The sequence below is a fragment of the Scyliorhinus canicula genome, chromosome 21 (assembly GCF_902713615.1).
Source record: "Scyliorhinus canicula chromosome 21, sScyCan1.1, whole genome shotgun sequence".
Taxonomy (NCBI): Eukaryota; Metazoa; Chordata; class Chondrichthyes; order Carcharhiniformes; family Scyliorhinidae; genus Scyliorhinus; species Scyliorhinus canicula.
Window position 1 is genome coordinate 43,359,204 of NC_052166.1, and position 27,381 is coordinate 43,386,584.

A 27,381-nucleotide genomic window follows, 5' to 3' on the forward strand; every position below is an offset into this window, starting at 1 on the left:
CAAACAGCAGTGGCCCCAAAACAGATCCTTGCGGTACACCACTAGTAACTGAACTCCAGGATGAACATTTGCCATCAACCACCACCCTCTGTCTTCTTTCAGCTAGCCAATTACTGATCCAAACCGCTAAATCACCTTCAATCCCATACTTCCTTATTTTCTGCAATAGCCTACCGTGGGGAACCTTATCAAACGCCTTACTGAAATCCATATCCATCAACCGCTTTACCCTCATCCACCTGTTTGGTCACCTTCTCAAAAAACTCAATAAGGTTTGTGAGGCATGACCTACCCTTCACAAAACCGTGTTGACTATCGCTAATCAACTTGTTCTTTTCAAGATGATTATAAACCCTATCTCTTATAACCTTTTCCAACATTTTACCCACAACCGAAGTAAGGCTCACAGGTCTATAATTACCAGGGTTGTCTCTACTCCCCTTCTTGAACAAGGGGACAACATTTGCTATCCTAAAGTCTTCCGGCACTATTCCTGTCGACAAAGAGACATAAAGATCAAGGACAAAGGCTCTGCAATCTCCTCCCTGGCTTCCCAGAGAATCCTAGGATAAATCCCATCTGGCCCAGGGGACTTATCTATTTTGACATTTTCCAAAATTGCTAACACCTCCTCCTTTTGAACCTCAATTCCATCTAGCCTGGTCGACTGAACCGGAGTATTCTCTTCGACAACATTGTCTTTCTCCAGTGTAAACACAGACAAAAAATATTCATTTCACGCTTACCCTATCTCCTCTGATTCCACACACAACTTTCCACTACTATCCTTGATTGGCCCTAATCTTACTCTAGTCATTCTTTTCTTCCTGATATACCTACAGAAAGCCTTAGGGTTTTCCTTGATCCTATCCGCCAACGTCTTTTCGTGTCCTCTCCTCGCTCTTCTTAACTCTCCCTTTAGGTCCTTCCTGGCTAACTTGTAACTCTCAAGTGCCCTAACTGAGCCTTCATGTCTCATCCTAACATAAGCCTTCTTCTTCCTCTTGACAAGTGCTTCAACTTCCTTCGTAAACCACGGTTCCCTTGCTCGACAACTTCCTCCCTGCCTGACAGGTACATACTTATCAAGGACACGCAGTAGCTGTTCCTTGAAACAGCTCCACATTTCGATTGTACCCATCCCCTGCAGTTTCCTTCCCCATCCTATACATCCTAAATCTTGCCGAATAGCATCATAATTGCCTTTCCCCCAGCTATAATTCTTGCCTTGCGGTATATACCTATCCCTGCCCATTGCTAAAGTAAACATAACCGAATTGTGATCACTATCACCAAAGTGCTCACCTACATCTAAATCTAATACCTGGCCGAGTTCATTACCCAGTACCAAATCCAATGTGGCCTCGCCCCTTGTTGGCCTGTCTACATACTGTGTCAGAAAACCCTCCTGCACACACACTGCACAAAAACTGACCCATCTATAGTACTCGAACTATAGTATTTCCAGTCAATATTTGGAAAATTAAAGTCCCCCATAACAACTACCCTGTTACTCTCGCTCCTGTCGAGAATCATCTTTGCAATCCTTTCCTCTACATCTCTGGAACTATTCGGAGGTCTATAGACAACTCCCAACAGGGTGACCTCTCCTCTCCTGTTCCTAACCTCGGCCCATACTACCTCAGTAGACGAGTCCTCAAATGTTCTTTCTACCGCCGTAATACTTTCCTTGATTAACAATGCCACACACCCCCCCCCCCCCCCCCCCCCCCCCCCCCCCCCTTTACCATTTTCTCTGTTCTTACAGAAACATCTAAATCCTGGAACCTGCAACAATCATTCCTGTCCCTGCTCTACCCGTGTCTCCGAAATCGCCAGGTACCAACCCATGCTGCAAGTTCACCCACTTTATTCCGGATGCTCCTCGCGTTGAAGTAGACACACTTCAAACCAGCGTCTTGCTTGCCGGCGCCCTCTTTCGAACTTTTAACCCTATCCCTAACCTCACTACTCTCAATATCCTGTACACTGGGACTACAATTTAGGTTCCCATCCCCCTGCTGAATTAGTTTAACCCCCCCCCCCCCACCGAAGAGCACTAGCAAATCTCCCCCCCAGGATATTGGTGCCCCTCTGGTTCAGGTGAAGACCATCCTGTTTGTAGAGGTCCCATCTACCCCAGAATGAGCCCCAATTATCCAGGAAACCAAAACCCTCCCTCCTGCACCATCCCTGTAGCCACGTGTTCAACTCCTCTCTCTCCTTATTTCTCACTTCGCTAGCACGTGGCACGGGTAACAACCCAGAGATAACAACTGTGTTTGTTCTAGCTCTCAGCTTCCACCCTAGCTCCCTGAATTTCTGTCTCAATCCCCATCTCTCTTCCTACCTATGTCGTTGGTACCTATGTGGACCACAACTTGGGGCTGCTCCCCCTCCCCCTTAAGGATCCCAAAAACACGATCAGAGACATCACGAACCCTGGCACCTGGGAGGCAACACACCAACCGTGAGTCTCTTTCGTTCCCACAGAACCTCCTGTCTGCCTCTCTAACTATGAAGTCTCCAATGACAAGTGCTCTGTTCCTCTTCTCCCTTCCCTTCTGAGCAACAGGGACAGACTCTGTGCCAGAGACCTGTGCCCCATTGCTTACCCCTGGTAAGTCGTCCCCGCAACAGTATCCAAAATGGTATACTTATTATAGAGGGGAACGACCACAGGGAATCCCTGCACTGCCTGCCGGTTCCCTCTCCCTCCCCTGACGGTAACCCATCTACCTTCTTCTTTTACCCGAGGTATGACTACCTCCCTATAACTCCTCTCAATAACCCCCTCCGCCTCCCGAATGATCCGAAGTTCATCCAGCTCCAGGTCCCGAACACGGTTCTCGAGGAGCTGGAGTTGGATGCACTTCCCGCAGATGTAGTCAGCAGGGACACTCGAGGTGACCCTTTCCTCCCATATTCTGCAGGAGGAACATTCAACTGCCCTAGCCTCCATTCCCACTGAACTAACTTCCCAACTACTGAAAACTAAAAAACTAAAAAAAAAACTTTTTAAAAAACTTGTTAGTTTAGCAATCCGACGGACAGAACTTTTTTTTTTGGTTAGAGGTGGAGGATGGGTGGGAGACACTACGTAAGTAGTGTTTCGGGTAAAGCTGTCACTCGAGAACAGCCCCTTCACAAACCACCTTCAACTTACGCTGACCTTACTGCACATATGCAAATCTCCCCGGAACAGCCAATCAGAAGCTCTGCTCTGCTGCCCTATGCTGGATGCTTGCCTTCCCTCGAACTCCTCGGGTCACTTGCGCAGGTACACCTTCAACTTACGCTGACCGTACTGCATGTATGCAAATCTCCCCGGAATAGCCAATCAGAAGCTCTGCTCTGCTGCCCTCTGCATAGGATGAGGTGGAATTTGCCCTGTGCAAGACCTCACTCCACACCCCTCCCTCCAGCCCCAGCTCTTCCACCAGCTTCCTCTTTACTTCTTCTAATGGTATCCCCATCTCCATATATAGTCCCATTAGCTGAGGGAATGAAGACAGTTTCTTACGAACAAAGTTTCACACCTGCATATACCTAAACGGACTTTTCTCCACTATCTTCTCCAGTCCCGTAAATCTACCCTCCAGAAAAATTCCTGAACCTCTCAGCCCCTTCCCTCTTCCAAATCTTATACATCGCATCCAGCCTGGATGTCACAAATTCATGGTTCCCACAGATTGGTAGCATGGCTAGCACTGTTGCTTCACAGCGCAAGGGTCCCAGGTTCAATTCCCAGCTTGGGTCACCGTATGTGCGGAGTCTGCACGTTCTCCCCGTGTCTGCGTGGGTTTGCTACAGGTGCTCCGGTTTCCTCCCACAAGTCCCGAAAGACGTGCTTGCTAGACGAGTTGAACATTTTGAATTCTCCCTCAGTGTAGCCGAACAGGCGCCGGAGTGTGGTGACTAGGGGCTTTTCACAGTAACTTCATTGCAGTGTTAATATAAGCCTACTTGTGACAATAATAAAAGATTATTAATTCGCCCCAAATTCTTAGGGAAGCCACCACCACCGAGCTCGTAGAGAACCTGGTTGGGGAGAACTGAAGAATTCTAGCTAATTCTAATGATTGGGGTTGTATCTCTGGCAAATTTCAATATTAATAATAATGATAATAAAAATTACTGAGCTATGGCTTGCATTATCTCTACCTTCCTCACCCCTTTAGGTAAAGTTAACTGCAGCTTCTCCGCCAAACCCAAAAGTTTTGCTTTAGTCACCCTTTGTAAACCGCCCCGAGTAATCACTTCCACACCGAGGAAAAATTTTGAAACTGAAAGAGCCATCTTCACTCACTCCCTATTTAAATTTCAAAAGCTGAAAGAATGCAATTTTGCACACATTTCACAAGAAAAGAAACATACAGCTCTCAATCGGTCTTAAAATCAACATGACATTACTTGAGTCATCATCGCCTTACAACACAGATTTGGCTCCTGTTAGAACACCGTCAGACTTTGGCCGGGTGTCTTCAAAACGTTGGTTCCCCTTTCGTGTTTCAGCTTCTTCCTTATCCTCAGACAAGACTGCTCTGCTACAAATATTGTTATTCCTTTTTCTAACTATACTACTATGAAAGAATTGTGGACTCGGTGTCAGACAGATCAGACTTCAACTCGCCAAAGCTTTTCCAAATTGTCTCTGCATCCCTTAGCTCAACCCAGCAATGACATCCTCTCCAGAAGCAGCAAAGAAACTTAACTCTCCAGGCTGAAAGCACATTAAACTCTCCAGGGACTTTTCACAGTCAAAACACAGTGCATTAGCCCAGAATGGAAACCACATTCCCCTGGTCAATTTCACCTTCTCGCTCCTGAAATCTCCCATGCCCTGCAAAATAAATCATTTTTTAAAACGTGACCACTGCCGTTATACACACTATAACCCCAGACTTTTAACCCTTAAATTGCCCAATATATAGGCACCAATATTCGTAAAATCCTCCATTCGTCACAAGGACCCTGTCAACCAGAGTGATAGAGGGATGAATATTGGAAGCAAAATTGATTATTTTTTTAAATTCCACATCCAGAAGGGAACATGAACAACACTGAAAGTGTGATCAATGTACTGATGAAAGGATTATGGAAGGGGGCCGAAATAAGACTTGAACAAAGCATGTTCCAGACACCCAATAAAGAGACAGGCAAAACAGGGACCCAAACAGGTCAATCACGTTTTTGGAAAGGAATCACATACTGGTCAGACCAAGACTAGGTTGATTAGAATATAAAAGCCCAATACTACGGATGCTGGAAATCTGAAATAAAAACAGAAAATACTCAAAAAACTTCACTGGGTCCGGCAGCAACTTTGGAGAGAGAAACAGAGTTCATGGTTCATGTCCATGTGACCCTTCTAAAGGAAGTCATATGGACTCGAAAAGTTAACTGTTTCTATCTCCACAGATGCTGCCAGGCTTGCTGAGCCTTTCCAGCATTTTCTGTCTTTATTAAGATATTGCGGAGTTGTCTGGTTTCTGGTGAGCAAGAAGCTGATGGGTCACTTGCTCGGTGAAACGGGAACATCTGTTACCTTTTCTGTTCCTGTTCTCTCTGGACGGCTCCCATTTACAACACTTAGAACTGTTGAGCTGCTTTGTGAAGTACTTTGAAAGATGGACCAGCCTTCAAGAGAACAGCTGTCTGATTGCTCAAAATTTCTTGGGGAATCTAGTGTCAAGGTCAAGAGGTGAAAGTTAAAATATATATATATTCATCAGCTGGACTATTTTATAAAGTATTTTTTTTCTCTGCTGTTAAAAATGGAAAATTGCTGAGCTAACAAAATGCCTCCCGATAGTCACCTGATGCCTTGCAGCACTTTCAAAGTAATAATGGCCTGAGGGATGCCGAGTCTGGTCCAGCTAACTTCGAACTAAGGAAAACCTTTGCTGGTGTAAATCACTCAATGATACTAATGGCTGAAGCAATAACAATGCTGACACAATGGTTTCAACAAGAGAGAGATCGCCTGTATACTGACTCAAAACCAGTGTCTCTCAGAACAAAGGAATCCTGACTCCAATTAAACCCCTCAGGATTCCAGCCACGTCTAACATCAAGGTGATATGTCACATGACCTCCACCAAGCTGCATTGTGATATCCCATGGAATTGCATTTGAGCAGTTACTGCGGGGGTGGGCAAACTACGGCCCCAAAGGTATTTCTGCGGCCCACCAAGTCATTAGAAAACAAAAATTTTTTTTATTTTTTTTTTAATTTGTTTTTTTTTAAGGTTAATGGGGGGGGGGCTGTTGGGTTACTTACTGGTATAGGGTGGATACGTTGACTTGAGTAGGGTGATCATTGCTCGGCACAACATCGAGGGCCGAAGGGCCTGTTCTGTGCTGTACTGTTCTATGTTCTATATGAGGCGCCCAGAATCATAACCGGGTGAAGTAATTATTTTACTTAATATACTATGCGGCCCTTTGTGAATTGTGAATTTCTGAATGTGGCCCTTGCACGGAAAAGTTTGCCCACCCGAGTTACTGTTTTGAGCCTCAAAAATGAACAGAATTCAAAGCAAACAGCTTGTATTCTCCACCATCAAGCTAGCAGCAGAAGAAAGAACTCAGATCCTCATCAAACCTGCCAATTGCTAGAACCTTTGAACTCAGGCCTCCAGATTTATTTATCCTGCATGTTTTCTCACATAGTGGGAATCTCAGTTGACTTCTGATTCTGGACACATGTAAAACCCATACTTGCATTTTATTGTGGTTGTTCCCTGAACCCTCTTCCTTTGTCCTTATCCCTCATTTATTGTGTCAGGTGGATGTACCTTTAAGAAATGAGTGTTTATCAAATAGCGTTAGTGAATGTACCTTAAAGAAATGGATGTTTATCGAATAGCTGCAGTGATGCCAGAGTGTGGGTGGAGCTGGGCTGTCTGCTTTTATTTCTGTTTTGAGCTGGCAGCTAGTGTGTTTAGTTTCGTTTTCAGAGTTGGAACTGCATCCAGCCAAACAAGGTGTAATTTTGATCTCTCTCTGCAGGAAAATAATTTATTCAGATCACTTGCTAATTTAAAAGTGATAACTGCCCTCAGTGGAGAATTTAAATCTGCTGTTTTTGTTAAAGAGGACATTTATCTTATGGATGTTGCTAGGAAAGATTAAGGGTTACTTATCGAGTATTGTATTCTTTGGGGGAATATTTCAGTTGATAGTTGCCAAGATATTTACTGTGTGTTTATAAAATATTAACTGGATTCAAAGAATAAACATTGTTTTGTTTTAAAAGTACTTTAGACCTCTGTTGCATCACACCTGTAGAGTGGGCCCTTTTGCTCCCCATAACCAAAATCTATTAAAAGTTGTGGCACAGGTGAGCTCCATGATACACTTTGGGGTTCTCTAAACCCTGGCCGGTAATAATTGTATGAATATAAAAAGGGGTTGACGTTGTGAACTCCTCTTGCGTGTGTAAAAATAAACGCTTGTTTTCATGTTCCCTTGAGTTTGCTGTGCAAGTGATTTTAATAGGGGATTGGAACATTTCCAAATTAAGGGTTGCCAAAAATAAACCACCATTTATAAACGGAGAAATCAGAATGTTTTTAAAACACCTGTCTGCGGACGGGTAGAGAGCAGGGAAATTGGAGTTGTTTAAATTGACACCCCCCCCCCCCCCCCAAAAAACAACACAGCGCATACAGTTGGTTTTGTTTAGTTGGTAGTTTCGCAAAATAATCAAGGTGCCCGAGTGACAGAGCGTTGTATGGCTGCCAATGAGTTATGTACAATTTTGGCAAGCTGGGTTAATGCAGCAACATCCAACTGTCTTCAGTCCTCTAATTAGTAGAACTGTTGAAATGAGGGAATGAAAGGGACGAGGTACTACTGGCATACAACGAGAGATTATGGGAGATTGGCCATGAACCAGTAGTCCCATTAAACGTCTGTACAATATCGAGAAATGTCAGGCGACAAAGCGTGAGCAGAGTCAGAATGCAGAAGCCAAAACGCAGAAATTTATCGATTTTGTTTCCCTCTCCAAAGTTGTTTTTTCATTCTTTCATAAGGCGTGAGCATTGCTGGCAAAGCTGGCATTTGTTGCCCATCCATAATTGCCTCTGAACAGAGACGCTTGCCAGTCCATCTCAGAGAACATTTAATAAGAATCAATCACAAGCAAACTTGCTTCCCGAAAGACTATTAGTACCAGATGGGTTTTCATGACAGTTGAAATATCATGGTCATCATTAGTGAGACTAGCATTCAATTCCAGACTTCTAAAAAAAAATTTGATCTTATTCCACCAGCTGCCAAGGTGGATTGAACCCATGCCACTGAGGATTTGTCTGATCATCTGGATGACTAGTCTAATGACATTAACAGTATATCATCTCCCCAAAATTGGAATCCTAATGTATCCATTTTGATAAAATAGAGGCAGTTTACACCAACATTTAAAAAAAATTAAGTGGAGCACACCGTCAGAAACTGAACATAGATTGCCACTACCTTTTGATTGTACACAAAGCAAGCTTGCTTTGCCCTACAGTTGGATGAGGCTGTTAAAGATCTTCTCCCAGCTTTGGCAATGAGTATATCAGTCATGCTTCTGACAGTTTCAAACTTCAAAACCAGTTCAAAAGATTGCACATTTGTTTCATTAATTTAATGAATATAGTAACATAATCGCCAATGATACATGCATCAAAATTCTATCAGACAGCACGGTTATAAATGTCACATACTCTCAGTGCCACAAGAGGCCCCATGGACAGTGTTAATGCTCTATGTTTGAAAACCAAAGTGACTAAACATGCCCAAGTACTCCTCCTAATTAACAAAACAGAGTAATCATATATATGTTAAATGGATCTTATTGAACTCCGAGGATGCCAAACTATGCAATACTCTAGAGCAGTGCATCTCAAACTATCTGATGTGGTGTACCGGCAGTTTTTTTTTTCCAATGTGCCAGGGACCGGTGAGCGAAACAAGCCAATCCAGGATTACTGTCTCTTTCTTTTCTGGAAACACTCCAAGTACCGGCAGACGATGGCTCGCGTACCGGCACCGGTACGCGTACCACACTTTGAGAAGCACTGCTCTAGAGGATGCCAAGCTACTCTAAACAGGCCATACCACAACTAGCACACAATTTGGGTCACCAAAACAAGAGATTGACTTACCCCAAAAATAGGTAGCTCAGGCAATACATTTAGCAGAAGTCCACTATTCTTTTTGGATAATAATAAGAATAATCACATTAAGTATGCTTCAATGAAGTTACTGTGAAATGCTCCTAGTCATGCAATAGGAACAGGGTCCTGGCTTGCTCGGAGTTACAACCATTTAAACGTTTGGTGCTTGGAAAAAGAAAAGTAAAATCTGATTTCTCACCCCCATTCCACCCCCCCCCCCCCCCAATCCCCCACCATGTCAATTACCTTTCCCTCACTCCACTACTCCACACGAATATTCTGATACCATAACCATGATTCAACAAATGTTTTAACAGTAGTTGCTAATTCAACTGTAGAAGGCAACGCAGCAAAACTCAATGATGACCTCAACTTCCATATTCACACATTTCCAGCAAGGATCACTGCACAACAATCAGGAAGGCCACTCATGCTTTATCCCCTCTCTCTCTTCTCTCCACCAAACCCAGGAGTCATGTAGCTAATTACAGCACATCTGGCCTAGATTAAAAGCGGCTAACTTGACACTGGCCAGGGTTTGAACATGGGAGCTCCAGTTATCTGACTCAGCTTCTGGTCAGGGAAACATACAAATCAGTTGTTTTGCAGTCCAATGATGGAAGATACTATGCATAGCAGAAGCGTCAAAGGAGAAAAAATGTTTTTTAAAATTACTGATGTCTGTAAAACAAATTATTGCAAAGAGGTTATGAACAAAAATCCAGCCACACACACACATCTAGAATATTTAAATATTTAGAAAGGACAATGGCTAAAAGGAAACACCGGGAAACATTTAAATCACTTCCTGCGTAAACAGCTCTGCAATGCATGTTGGTGCTTTACATTGTGAACAAGAGATTCGACAACAACAGTGAAGCAAAGGTTCACTGCTGGCCATTTATGTACTCAATGAAGCAAGTACTCAAAGGATAAAACTACGGGTTGTATTTAATCCAAGTGACAGGGGTCTCACCTTCTGGTTGGAGAACCAGCGAGAGCTCTGCATTGTCTCCATTGGAGAAGGCATTAAGCTATTATGTTGATCAGATACTTAAATGGCCAGCAGTGGACCTTTGCCAGGATAAGGACCCTGGGCTGAAAGTCCCGCCAGAGAACTGCCAGCCAATTAGAGGATGACAGCAGCCAACTTTAGTCAGTACCATTGGGAGCAGCTGCTGGCAATGAACCCACCAGAAGCCCAGGATCATGGGTGAGAGAGTAGGATGGGAGCTGAAAGATGGAAAGAGTGGGGTGAGGAGGGTTGGCAGCAAGGCCGAGGTTTGGCTCTAAGTGACCACTCATTCTCTTCTCTCTCCAATACCCCCCCCCCCCCCCCCCCCCCCAATACTGATGCCTGGTCTCAATCAGGCATCGTGCAGCAACAGTTACTGGCAAAAATATGGCCGGAACCGACTAAGCAAAATGGTATTATTGCTTTGAGTTTCTGTGAACACGAACTTTTGCACTGGGTTTGCGACTGACACGCCCTGCTACTGGCAGCCAATATTCATTACAAATAAACTTTATCCTTAATGAGATTTTATTTCCATTTCTGGGTTACAGAAAGGATTGGGGTTTACAATTGCTGTCGTATTAATGCATACATTGTTAATGTTAAAAGACAGTCAAACATATAGCAAGGTAAATTGTCCAAAATGCTGGATTTTGACCCAAATTAAAGCAGCTTCTTGGGTTTAAAAACTGTATTGCATTACACTTTTTCTACAGGCATGAAACATGAAAAAGAGGGCCTGACAAGACAAGTGGAGTGCATTATGCATCAGAAGTGCACCACTCACCACATTTGGGAGGGTTGTTCCATAGTTATCCATTGCGTGTGCCTAAAACAGGAATTATGACTCTTTGCAAATACAAATTGAGGGAATCCTTTCACAAAATTTGACTGAGGATGACTGCAGTGGCGTGCCTAAAACAGGAATTATGATTCTTTGCAAATACAAATTGAGGGAAACCTTTCACAAAATTTGACTGAGGATGACTGCAGTGGCTATGAGGATTAGCAACCAAGTTAGTGGTGTCTTAATGATACTGCTGAAGGCAATTTTAAAAATACTTAATGATGCAGCAATGGTTAAGTGATACTGCTCCTCATTGCTCTAGATTAAACTCAACGGCCATGCCCCCCACCCCACGAAAACATGTCACCCCCTCTCACCTAATAGGACGTTAGAATGCAAATGGTTAAAACAGCTTTCCCTTAACTTGCTCGGAGCATGTCTCTAAAATCTATCAGACTGTTGTAATTTATTTCCCCTCATCTTAAGCACCAGGGCTTAAACACCCACATGATACAAGTGGCTACAAAAGACAAAGGCACAATCAGCCAGCCAGAAAAGCTGCAGAAAGAAACTCTGTCCTTTTAAACAGATGCATTACTTACTAGAATTACCACGCTATTTCTTTTCCTTTTTACACTTTCCATATCCATAAAGTATTGTCATCAAGGAGGCCTCCTGCACAGCAAAATGTGGCAATTTCCCTGCAAGGTTCCAGAAACATACATTGAAAGTAACAGGAGTAGTCCATTTGGCCCATCGCGCCTGTTCACTATTCATCATGGCTGAGCAGCAAATTTAATACCCATATCCAGCCTTTCCCCCATATCCATAAGACTATAAGACATAGGAGCAGAATTAGGCCACTCAGCTCATTGAGTCTGCTCTGCCATTCAATCATGCTGATATTTTCTCATCCCCATTCTCCTGCCTTCTCTCCATAACCCGTGATCCCCTTATTAATCAAGAACCTACCTATCTCTGTCTTAAAGACGCTCAGTGATTTGGCCTCCACAGCCTGCTGCGGCAAAGACATCCACAGATTCACCACCCTCTGGCTGAAGAAATTCCACCTCATCTCGGTTTTAAAGGATCGTGCCTTTAGTCTGAGATGGTGTCCTCTGGTTCTAGTTTTTCCTACAAGTGAAAACATCCTCTCCACGTCCACTCTATCCGGCCTCACAGTATCTTTTAAGTTTCAATAAGATCCCCTCTCATCCTTCTAAACTCCAACGAGTACAGACCCAGAGTCTTCAAACGCTCCTCATACAAGTTCTTCAGTCCAAGGATCATTCTTTTGAACCTTCTCTGGACCCTTTCCAAGGCCAGCAGGTCCTTCCATGGATAACGGGGAACAAAACTGCTCACAATACTCCAAATGGGGTATGATCAGAGCCTTATACAGTCTCAGAGGTACATCCCTGGTCTTGTATTCTAGCGCTCTTGACATGAATGCTAACTTTGCATTTGCATTCTTAACTGCCGACTGAACCTGCACATTAACCTTGAAAATTGTGAACAAGGACTCCCAAGACCCTTTGTGCTTCCGATTTCCTAAGCATTTCCCCATTTAGAAAATAGTCTATGCGTAAATTCCTCTTTCCAGAGTGCATATCCTCACACTTTTCCACTTCATTGCCCACTCTCCTCGCTTGGACAAGTCCTTCTGCAGCCCCCTAGCTTCCTCAAGACTACCTGTCCCTCTACAGATCTTTGTATCATCTGCAAACTTAACAATAGTGCGAGTACCTTCTTCCAAATCATTAAGGTATATTGTGAAAAGTTGTGGTCCCAGCACAGACTCCTGTGGCACACCACTAGTTAACGTCTGCCATCCTGATAAAGACCCCGTTATCCCCACACTCTGCCTTCTGCGAGTCAGCCAATCCTCTATCCATGCCAGGATCTTACCCGTAACACCATGGGCTTGATCCCTTTAACACCATGGGCTTGATCCCTTTAGCCCCTAGAGCAATTTAATGCCTTCTTGAAATCTCAACATCTTTAGCCTCAACTACTTTCTTTGGTAGCAAATTCCACAGTTTCACCATTCGCTGGGTGAAGAAATTTTTCTTCACCTCAGTTCTAAAAGGTTTACCCCTCATCCTCAAACTATGAACCCTGGTCCCCCACAATCGAGAATATTTTTTCTAAATCTACCCTGTCTAATCCTGTCAGAATTTTATAAGATTCAATGAGATCCCCTCTAACTCTTCTAAACTCCAATAAATATAATCCTAACCAAGTTGATATCGCCTCATATGAAGTCCTGTCATCCCAGGAATCAGCCTGGTAAACCTTCGCTGCACTCCCTCTACAGGAAGAACACCCTTCCTCAGATAAGGACACCTAAACTGCACACAACATTGCAGGTGTGGTCTTACCAACACCCTGTACAATTGCAGGAGGACATTGCTATTCTTATACTCAAATCCTGTCGCTATGAAGGCCAACATACCATTTGCCCTCTTTACTGCCTGCTGTACCTGCACGCTTACTTTCAGCGACTGATGCACAAGGACAAGGTATCCACGTTGAGTATTCACCTCTTAATTTACACGCATTCAAATGATAATCACCCTTCCTATATTTGCTACCAAAGTGGATAACCACATTTATCCACATTATACTGCATCTTCCATTCATATGCCAACATCATGCTGAAGCTTCTCACCATCCCACCCGCTTAGCACCCTCGCCAAAATTAACATATAATATGAACAGCTGTGGTACCCTACTAGTCACTGCCTGCCATTCGGAACAAGATCCATTTATTCCAACTCTTTGCTTCCTGTCTGCTAACCAACTTTCTATCCATTTCAAGACACTACCCACAAGCCATTGCGTTTTAACTTTGCATAGTAATCTGTTATCTGAGACCTATTTTAAGGCCATCTGAATGTTTAAATAAACCACATCCACTGGTTCTCCCTGCTTAACTCTACAAGTTACATCCTCAGAGATTTCCAGTAGATTTGTCAAGCACAATTTCCCTTTTGTAAATCCATGCCGACTTTGTCTTATTGTGCTTTCCAAATGCTATGCTTTGGAATCTTGGAGAGTGGACTCTAGCAACTTCCCTACTACCATTGTTAGGCTCACTGGTCTATAGCTTCCCGTTTCCTCTTTACTTCTCTTTTTGAAAGATGGGGAGATGCCGGCATTGGACTGGGGTGAGCACAGTAAGAAGTCTTACAATACCAGGTTAAAGTCCAACAGGTTTGTTTCAAATCACTAGCTTTTGGAGCACTGCTCCTTAGAAGGATTCCTGACTCAATATGTAGATAGGCTGACCAGGGGGTGGCCATATTGGACTTGGTGCTCGGCAACGAACCAGATATCTCGGTGGGAGAGCATTTTGGTGACAGTGACCACAACTCCTTGACCTTTACCATAGTCATGGAGAGGGATAGGAACACACAGTATGGGTAGGTATTTAATGGGGGATGGGGAAATTATACTGCTATTAGACAGGAGCTGAGGAGCATAAAGTGGGAACAATTGTTCTTGGGGAAATGCACAACAGTAATGTGGGGATCATTTAAGGAACACTTGCTGCAATTGCTGAATAGTTTTGTCCCAATGAGACGAGGAAGGAATGGTAAGGTGAAGGAGCCTTGGATGACAAGAGAAGTGGAGCTTCTAGTCAAGAGGAAGAAGGAAGCTTACGTGAGTCTGCACGTCCTCCCCGTGTGTGCGTGGGTTTCCTCCGGGTGCTCCGGTTTCCTCCCACAGTCCAAAGATGTGCGGGTTAGGTGGATTGGCCATGCTAAATTACCCGTAGTGTCCTAATAAAAGTAAGGTTAAGGGGGGGGTTGTTGGGTTACGGGTATAGGGTGGATACGTGGGTTTGAATAGGGTGATCATGGCTCGGCACAACATGGAGGGCCGAAGGGCCTGTTCTGTGCTGTACTGTTCTATGTTCTATGTAAGGTTGAGGAAGCAAGGATCTGACTCGGCTCTAGAGGGTTACACGGTAGCCAGGAAGGTACTCAAAAATGGACTGAGGAGAGCTAGAAAGGAGCATGAAAAAGCCCTGGCGGGAAGGATTAGAGAAAACCCCAAGCCGTTTTACACTTGTGTGAAAAGTAAGAGGATGATCAGTGAGAGTAGGGCCAATCAGAGACAGTGGAGAGAACTTGTGCCTAGAGTCTGAGGAAATGGAAGAGGCCCTAAATGAATACTTTGCTTCAGTATTCACCAGAGAGAGAGAGACCTTGTTGCCCATGAGAACAGTGTGAACCAGGTTAATAGACGCGAACAGGTTGATATTAAGGATGTGCTGGAAATTTTGAAAAGCATCAGGATAGATAAGTCCCCTGGGCCTGACAGGATATATCCAAGGTTACTACGGGAATGGAGGGGAGGGGATTGCTGCGCCATTGGCAACGATCTTTGCGTCCTCGCTCTCCACTGGAGTAGTACCGGATGATTGGAGGGATGCGAATGTTGTTCCCCTGTTCAAGAAAGGGAATAGGGAAATCCCTGGGAATTACAGACCCATCAGTCTTATGTCTCTGGTGAGGAAAACATTGGAAAGATTCTGAGAGATAGGATTTATGATTATTTAGAAAAACATAGTTTGATTAAAGATAATTAGAATGACTTTGCAAGGGGCAGGTCATGCCTCAAGCCTCATTGAATTCTTTGGGGATGTGATGAGCCACTGATGAAGGTCGGGCAGTGGATGTGGTGTATATGGATTTCAGTAAAGCATTTGATACGGTTCCCCATGGTAGGCTCATTCAGAAAGTTTGGGGGCATGGGATACAGGGAAATTTGGCTGTCTGGATACAGAATTGGCTGGCCGAAAGAAGACAGCAAGGGGTAGTGGATGGAAAGTATTCCAGCTGGAGGTCGGTGACCAGTAGTGTCCCGCAAGGATCTGTCTGGGACCTCTGCTCTTTGTGGTTTTTATAAATGACTTGGATGAGGAACTGGAAGGGTGGGTTAGTAAGTTTGCCGATGACACGAAGGTTGGGGGAGTTGTAGATAGTGCTGAGGGTTGTTGCAGGTCACAACAGGACATTGACAGGATGCAGAGCTGGGCTGAGAAGTGGCAGATGTAGTTCAACCTTGATAAATGTGAAGTGATTCATTTTGGAAGGTGGAATTTCAATGCTGAATACAGGGTTAAAGGCAGGATTCTTGGAAGTGTGGAGGAACAGAGGGATCTTGGGGTTCACGTACATAGATCTGTCAAAGTTGCCACCCAGGTCGATAGGGTTGTTAAGAAGCGGTATGGTTTGTTGGCTTTCATTAACAGGAGGATTAAAATTAACAGCCGCGAGGTTTTGCTGCAGCTTTATAAAACTCTATTTCGACCACACTTGGAATATTGTGTCCAGTTCTGGTCGCCTCATTATAGGAAGGATGTGGATGCTTTGGAGAGGGTACAGAGTAGATTTATCAGGATGCTGCCTGGACTGGAGGGCATGTCTTATGAAGAGAGATTGAGGGAGCTAGGGCTTTTCTCACTGGAGCGAAGAAGGCAGAGAGGTGATTTAATAGAGATGTACAAGGTGATGAGAGACATGGATAGAGTGGATAGCCAGAGACTTTTCCCCAGGGTGGAAATGGCTGTCACGAGGGGACATAATTTTAAGGTGATTGGAGGAAGGTATAGGGGAGATGTCAGAGGTAGGTTCTTTCCACAGAGAGTGGTGAGTGTGTGGAATAAACTGCCAGCAGAGATGGGGGAGTCAGAGTCATTAGGGACATTTAAGCAACTCTTAAGACAGGCACATGGACATCAGTAAATTGAAGGGGTGCAGGTTAGGTTGATCTTGGATTAGGATAAATGGTCGGCACAACATCGTGGGCTGAAGGGCCTGTACTGTTCTATGTTCTATTAGTTTTTGTCAATCTTTGTCTCGTTACATACCTATAGAAACTTTTACAGTCAATTTTTATGTTCCCATCTCATTCTTCTAAACTCCCGTGAATATAATCCTAACCGACTTGATAATTTATCTTCATACTATATTTTCCCTTCTTTATCAATCCTTTGCTGAACTTTAAACTGCTCCCAATCCTCCGGTCTATTGCTTTTTCTTGCCAATTTGTATGCTTCTTCTTTCAATCTAATACTATTTCTAATTTCCCTTGTAAGCTTTGGTTTGGCCACAGTTCTCTAGCCATTTATGCGCCAATAAGCAACAGGAATAAACAACTTCTGGAGTTCACCCATTTGTTCCTTAAATGCCTGTCATTGCCTGTCCATTGTCCTTCCTTTCAATAATGTTTCCCTGTCCATTGACCCAAATTGTGTCTCACGCCATCTTCTTAGTTACCTTTATTGAGATTCAGGACCCTGGTGGTGAATATGTGGAACTCTTTGCTGCAGAAAGCTGTGCAGGACAAATCACTGAGTGTCTTTAAGACAGAGATAGATAGGTTCTTGATTAATAAGGAGATCAAAAAGGGAGGAGAATGAGAATGTGAAAAATATCAGCCATGATTGAATGACGGATCAGACTCAATGGGCCGAGTGGTCTAAGTCTTATGGTCTCAGAATCAACTACCTCACCATTCACCCTGAAGAAAATTCTATAATTTATGGTCACACATCCCGAAGGGTTTTCTCACAACTAGATTGCCAATTAATCCTTTCTCATTGTATAATACCCAATTCAAGATGGCCTGTTCCCTTGTTGGTTCCTCAATATATTGGTCCAGAAAACCATCCCGTATACACTCCAGAAATTCCTCCTCTGTTGTACTATGACTAATTTGACTCACCAAATTTATTTGCAGATTAAAGTCACCCATAATCACAGATGTTCATTGCGTGCATCTCTGATTTCCTCTTTAATGCAATTTCCAACATTACCACGTCTGTTTAGTGGCCTATATACCAACCTCACGAATGTTTTTTGCCCCTTGATCTTTAGCATGTGGTGATATCTTTTCTCAATATTATATCAATATCATTTTTTTTTAAATAATTTTATTCTCCTCCTTTTTCACATTTTCTCCCAAATTTACACCCTCCAACAATAAACAATAACGAACATAATGTCAATCCCCACATCACCAAACAATCCCATACTCCCACCAAACCCCAAACAACTGCCCGTATGTTAACATACACAAATGACAAAAGAAAATCAGGAATCACCCATAGTCACCATTAACACATACAGTCCCCCTCCCTCCCCCCCCCAACTAATGTTCGATGTTACCCAATTCTTGAAATTGCATAATGAATAATACCCACGAATTGTAGAACCCCTCCATCCTTCCCCTCAGTTCAAACTTAACCTTCTCAAGAGTCAAGGATTCCAACATTGGAAAATAAACAGAAATCGCGGCAACACGTTAATTTTAACCGCCTGTACCTGATCCGCTAGTGACAGAGGGAGACCATCCCACCTTACCAGATCAGCTTTCACTCTTCCCACCAAACTAGAAATGCTGCACCTACGGACCCCCCCCCCCCCCCCCCCCCCCCGAGCCACCTGCACCCCCAGGTATCTAAAGTGAGTCCCTGCCCAACGGAATGGCCCCCCCCCCCCCCCCACTCCTGACCAAGACACCACAAAATACTCACTCGTCTAGATTTAATTTGTACCCCGAGAAAGGCCCAGACACCCAAAGCAGCTCCAATATTCCCCCTATTGACACACTTGGTTCTGACACATATAACAAGTCATCTGCCTACAAGGACACCCTATGCTCTGTCTTCCCCCACACTATCCCATTCCATACCCCCGAACTTCTTAATGCGATGGCCAACTGCTCAATCGCGAGTGCAAACAGCAGGGAGGACATAGGACATCCCTGCCTAGACCCATGGTGAAGGGAAACGTATCTCAAGCTGATGTTATTTGCGTAGACACTCGCCCTCGGCTCCTTATAGTAGCTTTACCTAGTCCACAAATCTTGGTCCAATCCCATACCGCTCCAGAACTGCTATCAAGTACCCCCATTCTACCCAGTCAAACGCTCTCTCAGGGTCCAATGCCACTTCTGTCCGTCTCTCTCTCCCCCCCCCCCCCCCCCCCCCCCCCCCCCCAATGTTCAATACCCTTCCAACATTTGAAAAGTGCTGCATCTCTCTTACGAACCCCATCTGATCTTCACCTATCACCTTCGGGAGGCACTCCTCCAGTCTGCCTGCCAGTACCTTCACCAATACTTTTGCGTATCAATATCTTCATTAATCAACAATGCAACTCCACCATGTTTTCCTTTCTGTCTGTCCTTCCTTAACACTGAATAGCACTCAATGTTTAGTTCCCATCCTTGGTCACCTTGGAGCCATGTCTCTGTAATCCCAACCACATCATTCCCGTGAACATCAATCTATGCAGTTAATACATCCATTTCGTTCTGAATAATCCAAGCATTCAGGTACAAAACCTTAAGGCTAGTCCTTTTAACATTCCTCGTCTCTTTTCTACTATTCTTTACGTGTTGATATTTAATTCTGGCCCTTAATTACTCTGCCTACCACTTTTCTTGTTCTCCTTGCTGTCCTTTTCCCTTGTTCTTGATTTCCCCTTCTCTGAATCCTTACATAGGTTCCCATCCCCCTGCCATAATAGTTTAAAATCTCCCCATCTCCACCACTCTAGCTATGGTCACAAGTAGTCTTCAACAAAGTTACTGTGAAAAGCACCTAGTTGCCACATTCCAGCACCTGTTCAGAAAGGCTGGAACGGGAATTGAACGCACGCTGCTGGTCATGTTCTGCATTACAAGCCAGCTGTCTTAGCCCACTGTGCTAAACTAGCCCCTTGCTTCTGAGCTCCCTATATTTTGATTTTAGGACCGTATCCCTTTTTTAACCAATGCCATTTGTACCAATGTGTACCACAACAACAGGTTATTCACCCTCCCCTTTCAGAATGTGCTGTAGCCACTCCTGGACCCCAGGACCAGGGAGGTACCATACCATCCTGAAGTCGCTTTTGTGGCTACAGAAATAACTATCTATTCCCCTCACAATTGAATCCCTTATTCCTATTGCATTTCTACACCTTGTGGCTCCTCCCCTGTGCAGCAGGGCCAATCGTGGTGCTACGAATTTGGCTGATGCTGTTATCCCACAAGAGTCCATTTTCCTCACAGTATCTGTTTTATCCTGTACTGTCTGTCTAGTCTCTAGCTCTGCCTGATAGTCACCCATTTCCTTCCTGCCTGTGGAGTCGGAGCCTGCAGCGTGACCACCTCTCTATACATGCTATCTAAGATACTCTTCGCCTTGTGGATGTTCAATAGTGTCCCAGCCACAGCTCCAACTCCGAAACTTGGACTTCCAGGAGCTGCAGCTGGAAACACTTCCTGCACACATGCTGGTCCTCGGAATTAGAAGCATTCCTGGTCTTCCACATGAATCAAGAAGCACAGACCATGGCTTGGAGCTCCTCTTGCTGTGTCTTACCCAATTGAGTTAAATTAAACTAATCCTTCAATATCACCAGAGTCTTTCTTCTCTGCTCCTTGTTATTATAGAATATGTAATTGAATATATAACTGCACTCACCTAATCAGCTGTTTTGCTTTCCTTAGGAGACATAAACTTGTAGTACGCTTTTGAGTCTTTCTAGCCATGTGATTCTGCCCTAAGATTCACTTTTTCTTTACTCCTTTGTCTCTCAGCTTCGTTCCCTAACTGCTATAGTGTTCTGTTATTTACATATTAGTTATTTAAAGACGGTCCCTAATGTCAGTAACTCACCAACCAATCAGTATAATGCTTTCCTGTGAGGTCAGTCTTAAACTTTTTTCAAACTCAAGTGCACTGCCTGAACAGCTCCTGAGCCTCAAGAATGCCCCGATCTTTGCACTATATTTATCCTCTTCCCGGGTACCAGCTGTCCCTCGCAGATTCAACTTCTCTCAGCCCGCGAAGGAACCAGAATGAATCTTATACTCCTCTAGCACTCTTTTCGAGTTCCTCTCAGAGCTCGCTCGTGCCTCCCCTTGGAGCTCCTCTCGAGCTCGCTCGCGGCTCATCTCGAGCTTGCGGCTCGTCACAAGCTCCTCCTGAGCTTGCGGCTCCTATTGAGCTCGCGGCTCCTCTCGAGCTCACGGCTCGTCTGGGGCTCGTCTCGAGCTCGCGGCTTCTCTCCAGCCCGCCTCGTCTCGAGCTCGTGGCTCCTCTCGAGCTCGCCTCGGGCTCGCGGCTCCTCTCAAGCTCCTTTTGAGCTCCCAACTCCTTTTGTGCTCATTTTAGGAGCCAAGGAAGCCATTTTGTGGGTGGCACCTTTCTCAGAATAACATTTTTTTAGGCACAAAATAGTTACAATGATCAGATTTACAAAGCTCAAGCCGGGACAACCTGTAAAGCAGGGAAACATACAATATTTCATTCACAGGTTTGGTTGAACATGCCACAGCTCAACCAAACGTTGAGCCACTTTCCTCTGCTCGGTGATTTACCAATGGATGCCACCCGACTTCCGCTTCAGGAGTAGGCAGATAACGCTTTCAATATTCTGTTATCAACAAGAAGCTGATTCAATCCCTGTTTCCAGGTGGTGATTGGGTTAATTTAGAAGAGGTCATGTGGGTAACTCACCCCACGACCTCCCATAAGCTAACTCCAGTAGCTCCGAAATATCAGTCCATTATGGCCTCTAGAAAAAAAAAAGATCACAATTCAAGGGCAGCACGGTAGCATGGTGGTTAGCATAAATGCTTCACAGCTCCACGGTCCCAGGTTCGATTCCCGGCTGGGTCACTGTCTGTGCGGAGTCTGCACGTCATCCCCGTGTGTGCGTGGGTTTCCTCCGGGTGCTCCGGTTTCCTCCCACAGTCCAAAGATGTGCGGGTTAGGTGCATTGGCCATGCTAAAATTGCCCGTAGTGTCCTAAAAAGTAAGGTTGGGAGGGGGGGGGGGGGGGGGGGGGGGGGTTGTTGGGTTACGGGGATAGGGTGGATACGTGGGTTTGACTAGGGTGATCACTGCTCGGCACAACATCAAGGGCCGAAGGGCTGTGCTGTACTGTTCTATGTTCTAAAGTCAAACAGAGGAACTTAAACAAACAAGTCTTTTCATCTCTCCAGATCTAGCTTTTGTTACCTGGGAATCTGGGTGGCCCATGTTTGAGCCCCGTTCCATAAATTAAATTATGCTAGCCTGGGGAATGGGGTCAAATCTGACTTAGCAAAGTAGGATAACCTCCTTCTGTTCTTGGCGGGCATGGTTCAGACTGTTAAAATGAATGTCCTCCTGAGGTTTGTATTGCTTTATTAGTGACTCCCTATTTTTCTCCCCATATCTTACTTTGCTAGAGTCAACAGTGATACTTCCCTCATTTGGGCGGTCAAGACCCCAAGGATTCATAGGGCTTTTCTTCAGAAGGAGAGTCAGTCGGGTAGCTTAGCTTTACCCAACTTGTAGTTTTACTACTCGGCAGCTAATATTGAAATGGTATTAGGGTGGCACAATACCATTTGGAGGCAGAAGAAGGCAAGCTCTTGTACTGGTTCAAGCTTGGGGGCCTTGGTAACTGGCTCGCTTCCATTTTCCCCTGCAAAATTTACCTCAAGTTTGGTAGTTGCATCCACTCTGAGGATTTGCAGGCAGTTTAATCAACATTTTAAGCTCGGATCCATGTCGCTTTTAGCCCCATTTGTAGAAATCATCTCTTTGTGCCAGTGAGTTTAGACTCAATAGTTCAGATCATGGGGGGGTTAGGACCCGTTTGTGGAGGATAGGTTTGTCAGTTTTGAGGAGCTCTAGGACAAATTTCAAGTCCCGAAAACTAATTTATTCCGGTATTTCCAGGTTCACGATTTCTTAATTTCCCTTGGCACCTTCGCCCTCCCTCTTGAATAGGATCTTATCCCTAGCTGAGTTGGGTGAGGGGAGGATTTCAGACATCTATGGACCGATCCTATCGGCAGAGCAGGCTGTTGGATGAGGTGAAGAGGAAGTGGGAGGGCGAGCTGGATAAACCACATTATTATGCTAATACTACTTGATTTATTTTAGAATTTAATATACACTAAAGTTTATATTTTTGTTTTAAATAATCAAATCGGGGAGGGGGGGGGGGGGGGAGAGAAGAGCTCTAATGGGTCTAACAGAATGTTCAGATTTCTCTTTAAATATTAACAGTCCCCAACTGGATCGTAATGTATAATACATTTATTTCAGCATTTCCATATCAGTCAGTTCAAAACCACTCACTATATTCTCTTCTTCAACTGTTTGATGGAGGGCAGTGTGAGGCTCTTCACAGGATCAACTCTATTTCATGTGCTAGACTCAACTTGATTCCGTTCAAGGTGGCGCACAGGGCCCATCTGATCATGACGAGGATCTGTGGATTTGTTTTCCGGGGGCGCTAAGCTTGTAAACATCTTGTTCTCCTTTTTCAACACCATGTCAGGGTTTCTTGGCATCAAGCTGGAGCCTTGTCTCCTCGTGGCCATTTTGCAGGTTTTGAACTCGCCAGTGTTGCAGGCGGGGGATGAAGGCAGATATCCTTACCTTTGCCTCGTTGATAGCCCTGAGGAGAGTTCTGCTAGGATAGAAATCTCTACTCTGCCAAGTTCTTCGACCTGGTTGGGTGACCTAATGGAGGTTCTATATCTAGAGAAAGTAAAGTACACCATTAGGGTGTACCATTGGAAAATGCTCAGGGCACTGAGATGCTTAATGTAAAACCTGGGCTGTTCCAGCGAAACACCATGGAGGGTCACCCTAGAGTGTATGTATAATGTATGAATATTTTTCGCGAATTCAGTAATCCCCAATTCTAAATTTACCCATTAAAAACAAACTATTTATTGTACAAAACTACTGACTGCCAAGTCCACTTGGCGGAGTATAACTCTCAAGTTATTTGCTGTTAGTCATCTGAAACATTGGGCTACTGTTTGGAACAGAATCATTACTGTTGTAAGTTTATTGCCAAAATGTAATGCTCTTGTCAAGTCATCTGAAGTTCAGTCAGCGCAACAGTATCGTGAAGGGTCTGAACTAGGACACAATGAAAAAGGTCAAAATCTATGGCCTCAATGTATAAAGTATACAAATGCAACAGTCCAGAGCATGCTACATCATTATGGAGATGGTGGATCTTAGGCATGCTCTCTGGTTTCAATTTATTTGATAGCTTAATAGAAAAGTTTAACATAGAACATACAAAGATCATACAGTGCAGAAGGAGGCCATTCGACCCATCAAGTCTGCACTGACCCCCTTAAGCTTTCTCACTTCTACCCTATCCCTGCCACCCAATAACCCCTCCCCATCTTCTTGTCTAAGGGCAATTTAGCATGGCCAATCCACCTAACCTGCCACGTCTTTGGACTGTGGGAGGAAACCGGAGCACCCGGAGGAAACCCACGCAGACATGGGGGAACGTGCAGACTCCGCACAGACAGTGACCCAGCGGGGAATCGAACCTGGGACCCTGGCGTTATGAAGCCACAGTGCTATCCACTTGTGCTACCGTGCTGCCCCCTACCGCAGCTTGGAACTGGTGCGTGCAGTTCTCAGGTCACTTTAGCCAAAGTAAATGACAGTTAGATAGACCTGCACTGTAAGCACAATAAAAAAAACTTTGTCATTAACTATGTGAGATTTTCGGTGAGGCTTAATTTTAGTTTGAATTTTGTGAGAACAGAAGCTGGAAGATTGCGTAATTTGAAACGAGTGGACAAATCTATATTGGTCTTCAGTCTTGTCAAAAACAAAGTAATCAGTTGAATTAGTTCGGAAATATTGAAAGATAATCAAATAAGGAACTGAGGCCTCCACAGTCAAGATTGGGCAAATTAAAGTTTTACCTCTGAGAATAGGAGTGGAAGAGAATTCTCCAGAGGACTACAGCATATGTATTGGTGGTCCTGACACAAGTAAGTAACCAATAACTTATGAGAGAATTCTTGGGGGAAGTAAAAAGTAAATGAGTGGAGAACATATACAGGTTTTTAAAAACCATGTTATTATGCTTATACTACTTGTTTTATTTTAGTCTTTCATATACACTCAAGTTTATGTTTTTGTTTAAAATAATCAAATGGGTAGATCTATTGGTTCCAACAGAATGTTCTGATTTCTCTTTAAATACTAACACTCCCCAACTGGATTGTAACATATACTAGATTTATATCAGCCTTTCCAATCAGTTCAAAACCACTCACTATATTCCCTTCTTCAATTGTTTACCCATCTGCAGTTTTTTATGTTTTTCTATAATTCCTTGGATATTTCACTGGACTCCAGTCACCTTTCACCTGCACAGGGGAGTTTATCCATTGTTTTGTTTTCCACGGATAACTCGTGTGTCATACCCCAACTAATATAACTGGCCAGTCAGACCAGTAAAACAACCAGTCAGACCAGTAAAACAAGAGTTCAACAGTTCTACCACAAACTAATTTTCTCTCTTCCAGACGATCAACCAATTACCACAAATATACTCCTGGGACAAAAACCAACCAGAATCAATGTGATCCAGAATTAGAAATTCATTTCTATCCCACAGCCATCTTAGTTTCTCCACTATAATCAACTCCTAAACTCAATAGGTTTGGAGTTTTTAAACAAATTTGATTTCTATTATTTGCACAAAAATAATCCTCTAAATTTTCTGCACTATCATATTGTTCCGACTCCCTGGGCCAGCGCGCAGTGAATCCCAGCCCCACTAGACCAAGAGTTGCAACACGATTGAAGTTAATAAATAATTCTTAGAAAAACACACAATGTCTTTGGCTCTTGGCTGCCCAATAACTGCAATCACCAGGTCCTAAATTTAAACAAAATTAAGTTTATTAATAATGTGGCACAGTGGTTAGCACTGCTGCCTCACGGCACCAAGGACCTTTGGTTTGATCCCGACCCTGGGTCACTGTCCATGTGGAGATTGTACATTCTCCACATGCCTGCGTGGGTCTCACCCCCACAACCTAAAGATGTGCCGGGTAGGTGAATTGGCCACACTAAATTGCCCTTAAATGGAAAAAAAGGTATCAGGCACCCTAAATTTATTTTTATTTTTTAAAAGAGAAAGTTTAATAACAATAACTATAACTAAATATATAGCAAATGCAATGAGTTAACTATAATCCAATTCGTATCCCTCACCCTCTCTCTTAGAACACACACAAGGGGGAAAGAGGAGGAAAAGGGGTGGAAGATGGATGGAGAGCGAGAGCAAGAGAGAGCAAGACCATAAGACATAGGAGCGGAAGTAAGGCCATTCGGCCCATCGAGTCCACTCCACCATTCAATCATGGTTGATTTCAACTCCATTTACCCGCTCTCCCCATAGCCCTTAATTCCTCGAGAAATCAAGAATTTATCAATTTCTGTCTTAAAGACACTCAACGTCCCGGCCTCCACCGCCCTCTGTGGCAATGAATTCCAGAGACCTACCACTCTCTGGCTGAAGAAATTTCTCCTCATCTCTGTTCTAAAGTGACTCCCTTTTATTCTAAGGCTGTGCCCCCGCGTCCTAGTCTCCTCTGCTAATGGAAACAACTTCCCTACGTCCATCCTATCCAAGCCATTCATTATCTTGTAAGTTTCTATTAGATCTCCCCTCAACCTCCTAAACTCCAATGAATATTATCCCACGATCCTCAGCGAGAGAGAGGAGGGGAGAGAAAAGAGGGAGAGAGGGAGCGAGAGCGAGAAAGAAAAAGGGGGGGGGGGAAAAGAGAACAGAAGGTGAGAAAGAGAGAGAAAAGAGAGAAAGAGAAATGCTTATTTTCACTGGCGTCCATAACTCCCCATGGTTCTCTGAAAAATCATCCGACATGGACAGGATCCAATTACCGTCTGTTACCGGGCAGAAAATCACCTTTTGGCCAATTCATTAGCCGCATCCCACCGATTTCTCAGATGCTGAAAAGCTTGCATTCTGCTGCCCGATGCTAGTACAATGTTGTCTTCCGAATTCCTCACCCCCCCTGCTTGTCTTAAATATATTTATCCATGAAGCATCCATGGATCAAAATGATATCAGCAAAATAAAGAGATGGAAAATAAGGAAATCAACAGGAAGGGCCCTTATAATATCGGTTGGAATTAGAAAAATGGATCAAGTCTTCCCAACACATAAGAAAAATGTTACAGTTTTGAAGTCATGTCAAATGAGTAGATCAGAACTCAGTTACTTTTCTCATGAATTTCCATGCCATCTCATCAATAGTGATACAAACCTACTGTAAGAAAAAACATAATGGGCAGAATCTTCCCAGCCCCTTGGAAATTACATTAAAGATGGGATACCCAGGAAAGTAGCGGGAAAACCTGTTGGGATGACTGTCCCAACACTGTTTGACCTCCAGGCAAGTTTCCTCAAGGATGGACTGTCACATGAATCGGCAACCCACTCCAAAGAGACGGGCAATCATTGTAATTAAGGCACCACTTAATGGCCATTTTCCCACACCGATAGATCTTGCCCGATGGGGGACTAGCCCCACTGAGTCCA

At 44.1% G+C, this 27,381-nt stretch overlaps 1 protein-coding gene across 10 annotated transcripts in view; it reads right to left on the reverse strand.

Annotated features, from left to right (window-relative positions):
• LOC119955747 (spermatid perinuclear RNA binding protein) overlaps positions 1 to 27,381 on the reverse strand; it is a 215,304-nt gene that overhangs the window by 138,267 nt on the left and 49,656 nt on the right. Inside the window, exon 2 of one of the 10 annotated variants that reach the window (XM_038782264.1) lies at positions 11,578 to 11,676. The exons of the other annotated variants lie outside the window; for them this stretch is intronic. The gene's annotated coding sequence lies outside the window, so the exon portion shown is untranslated. The remainder of the gene's footprint in view (positions 1 to 11,577; positions 11,677 to 27,381) is intronic. 10 annotated transcript variants of the gene reach the window in all.